This window comes from Peromyscus maniculatus, chromosome 6 (genome assembly GCF_049852395.1).
Source record: "Peromyscus maniculatus bairdii isolate BWxNUB_F1_BW_parent chromosome 6, HU_Pman_BW_mat_3.1, whole genome shotgun sequence".
NCBI classification, from domain to species: Eukaryota; Metazoa; Chordata; class Mammalia; order Rodentia; family Cricetidae; genus Peromyscus; species Peromyscus maniculatus.
This window is the reverse complement of record NC_134857.1, coordinates 117549246-117553470: the sequence shown is the minus strand read 5'-3', so window position 1 is coordinate 117553470 and position 4225 is coordinate 117549246.

The following is a 4225-nucleotide window of genomic DNA, read 5'->3' as shown; positions in this document are numbered from 1 at the left end:
GGCAGGCCGATCTCTGTGAGTTCGAGGCCAGCCTGGGCTACCAAGTGAGTTCCAGGAAAGGCGCAAAGCTACATAGAGAAACCCTGTCTCGAAAAACCAAAATAAAAAAATAAAAAAAATAAAACATAAAAAAAACTTTCCGTTCTCATCTTCTTGAGTTTCAAGAAAATTTATATATGGAGATCCACCACCATACTTCAGGCAATGCCACCCCATCCTGGTATTAATGAAGGTATAAAAAACATAGAGGCCAGACTCCATCTGTAAATAATACTATGTATGTGTCTTCACATGTAAATATACCTGACTTGTTTGTCTGTGTGTCCCTAGCTCTGAGCACAATACAACATACAGTAGCATAATCAATATTCAAGCTGTTCGTGATAACCAGAATTAAACAATCACTGCTATGTGTGTGGAATAACCTTTTTTTAAAATTGAAATTATTAAATAACTTCAAAGGGATTCAGAAGAAGACAGACTCCCGGAGGGATAGGTCTCTTACAGAAGTCACAAAACCACTAAGAGAAATCTGGCCATGGAGGTCAGCTCAAGACAGAAAGGGTCCCAGGGTCTTGGAATGATGGAGCCAATTGTTAACCCCAGGTTAATAAATATGCCTTTAATCCCAACACTCAGGAAGCAGAGGCAGGTAAATCTCTGTGAATTTAAGGCCAATCCAGTCTGCCTAACTAGTTCCAGACTAGCCAGGGCTACCTAGTGAGACACTGTCTCAAAACAAAATTCAACAAAACACCCCAAGAAAGGCTTTGGCCCTCTCCAAACCTATGGGAGTGGCCCTTGCTCCTCCTACACTGCACACCACTGCCTCTGTGTTATTCGGCTTTCAAACCCTCTTCTTTCCCTTATAGACATCTAAAATCTTGCAAATATTCTCAGTTTCTGTTTTTCCTCCAGTCTATTCCTGTTGTGGAATATTACATTAACTATGCAAAGATGTGTTGCATTTGTTCAATGATGTAAAGATGTGTTGCTTTGCCTGCCTCAGGCACCTGATTGGTCTAATGAAAAAAACTGAACAGCCAATAACTAGGCAGAGGGATAGGCAGGGCTGGCATGCAGAGAGAATAAGTAGGAGGAGAAATCTAGAGGAGAAGAAAGAGAGAGACAGAAAGGGAGATGCCCAGGGCCGGCCAGCCAGCCAGGTAGGAGTAAGACATACAGAATGAAAGAAAGATTAAAAAGCCCCAAGGTAAAACTTAGACGAAGAGAAACAGGTTAAACTAAGTTATAAGAGCTAGTGGGACAAGTATAAGATGAGGCCAAGCATTTATGATTAATAAGTCTTTATGTCTTTATTTGGGAGCTGACTGGTAGTCTGAGAAAGCCTCTACATATCACCAACACAAGAACATTCCAGATTGTTTCCCTTTAATCTGTTACATATGTTATTCGTTCTATTTCTTAATCTGCTTTGTCTTTTCATACTTTTATCATTCAAAAATGCCTCTCTATACTGAACTATCCTCTGGAAGGGCAGCCACATGGTCATTTCTCCTTCACACCACACCGCCTCTTCGTCACACTTGTGTAGCAATTCCTTCCTCCTCTTTCAAGTCCATGCTTACAGGTCACTGTCTCCATGAGGCCCATGCTAAGCATTTGATGCTCAAAGCTGCTCTGCTCCTATCTCCCCTCCTCCCAATCTCCTCTAACTGCTCAGGCGTTTCAGTTACTTCCTCGTCCACTCTATCGTTGTTTGTAATTCCCTATCATTGTCTGCCTTGTGGATCTGTGCTCTCCTAGAGAATCAGCTCATCTAGGTAGAGGCTGCTCTTTCTTTAATTTAATTCCACACCTCCTGGGATTCTGGGCATAGCTTTATAAGTGTACTAAGGAATAAATGATTTGTCCATCGAAGCTGTGAGTGATAATGCTGTGTGGAGAAGAGACTTCCAGGGAGAGCTCAGAACTGAAGCAGGAAGTCCAGTTGAGAGGCGCATGCGCTCTGTCAGGTCAGAGCCTGTGGGGCTTGGAGCAGGCAGGAGGACCTGCCCCGGCCACCTTGATGCATTCTTAGCAATCACTTGGTGATTTGTCCTTACTCAGCCCTGGTCTGACTTTTAAATCTTCTTACATCATCTTTTTAAAACTCAGTTTAAGTCTTAATATCTATGAGAAGCCACAAATAACTTCTGCCAAATGCTTTGCCACAGCTTGTTGCCACAATATCATAGCAATTCTCTTTACCCAATGCCTACCATTGTGTCTGAACATTGGCATTCACGTATTTGCATAATAACACATTGTGAGTCCCCCAAGACCAGCAAATATGTTTTATTGATATTTACTTTTTGTAACTATACTGAGATTAATGTCTGATCATGGATAATAGTCAATCAACAAATCACTGAGAATTATTTTAGATCAAGTGTGATACATTTGAAAGTATGTTATATTTGCCAGGCTGTGGTGGCACACACCTTTAATCCCAGCACTCAGGAGGGAGAGGCAGGCAAATCTCTTTGAGTTCAAGATCAGCCTGGTCTACAGAGTGAGTTTTAGGACAGCCAGGGCTACACAGAGAAACCCTGTCTCAGAACACCAGAGGGAGAGGGAGAGAGAGAGAGAGATTGAGAGAGAGGTATCTTTTGTTTTAAATGGTTTTAATTTAATCATCTGTTAACAACAGATGCTGGGAAATTCTTTCTTGAGAAAGTTATGCAGTTTAAAAAAAAATTTTTAGCACAGGTGAAGGAATACTATTTCTGCAATTTAAAAATTTTCCAATGCATAAAAATTCAAGCATAACAGCTTTTGTGGCTTTTTTAAAATCTGATAGATTCAGGATTCCAGGTTCTCACGCCTGTCCTGAGTTTCTAGCCTTGAAAGTTTGTTTGGTGTATCTGCTTGTCTAGGGAAGCAGTTTAGACCAGTTGTGCCGTAGGCCTGAAGCACTGGGAAACTGGCCAGAACTGCCCAAGAAAGTCCCCTTTCTCTCCTCCAGCCTGGGTCCGTGGATGTCTGCTATGCTGGAAGAAACTCATGGAGATGAGCCCCCTTTCACGCAGGCTTCTTGATCAGCAAGGCTATGTTTGGTCACTAGGAAGCCCTAGGTGATCCCCCCGTGAGGGCCTCCGAGTTCTCTCCTATGCAGAGCCATGGCAATGAGGATCAGGTGGCTCTCGGCTGGCTCCCAGCCTGGCTTCATTAGACCTGCCTCTTCCAAATTTAGAGTCCTTCAGTAAACAGCGCTGGGAATCTGCTTCGTGCTGGCTGGGAAGCACATGACCACTTCCACCAAAATCTCACGCACATATTTATAGCTTCTGGGCCCTTCTTCTCACCAACTTGCCCTCAGCTTCACTTTTTTTTAACCTTAAAAATTCAACCTTCCATCGGTTTGTGGTCGGTGCTGTCAATAAATTAATTTGAAGAAAAAGACCCCTGACTCAGAGCTGGTTGAATAACATCTAACTAATCATCTAATAATCATCTAACTGATGATCTGGTTCGGGTCTCTGAAGGTACTGGGAAACGTCAGCCAGGCTGTTGAGACCATGATCATGATGTGACAGTCTGACCCGCCACCTCAGACTGAGTGAAACAAATGAAGACACTGTGCTGCTCTGCACAGATTCTCCTGAATAGTGTCACAGGGCCGTGATACAGAGACGGACCCCATTTTACTGCTTAAAAGTACTCTGACGGTGAAGATATGTAGTTGTGTTTTTATGCTTTTGTCTGTTTACTCTTTGAGCTCTTTGGGGCTCTACCACCCAGCCCCCCAATAAATCACACGAGGCTTATTCTTACTTATGAATGCCCAGCCTTAGCTTGGCTTATTTCTAGCCAGCTTTTCTTAAATTATCCCATCTATCTTTTTGCCTCTGGGGTTTTATCTTTCTCTATTTCTGTATACCTTTCTTTACTTCTTTCTCTGTGGCTTGCTGTGTACCTGGGTGGCTGGCTGGCTGGGTGGCTGGCCCCTGGAGTCTGCCTCTCCTTCTCTTTCTCACTCCTTGATCTTTTCCTCCCAGACTTCTCTTTATTCTCTGCCTGCCAGCCCCGCCTATCCTTTCTCCTGCCTTGCTATTGGCCACTCAGCTCTTTATTAGACCAATCAGGTGTTTTAGACAGGCACAGTAACACAGCTTCACAGAGTTAAACAAATGTAACACAAAAGAATGCAACACATCTTTGCATCATTAAACAAATATCCTACAGCATAAACAAATGCCACACATCTTAAAATAGTATTCCA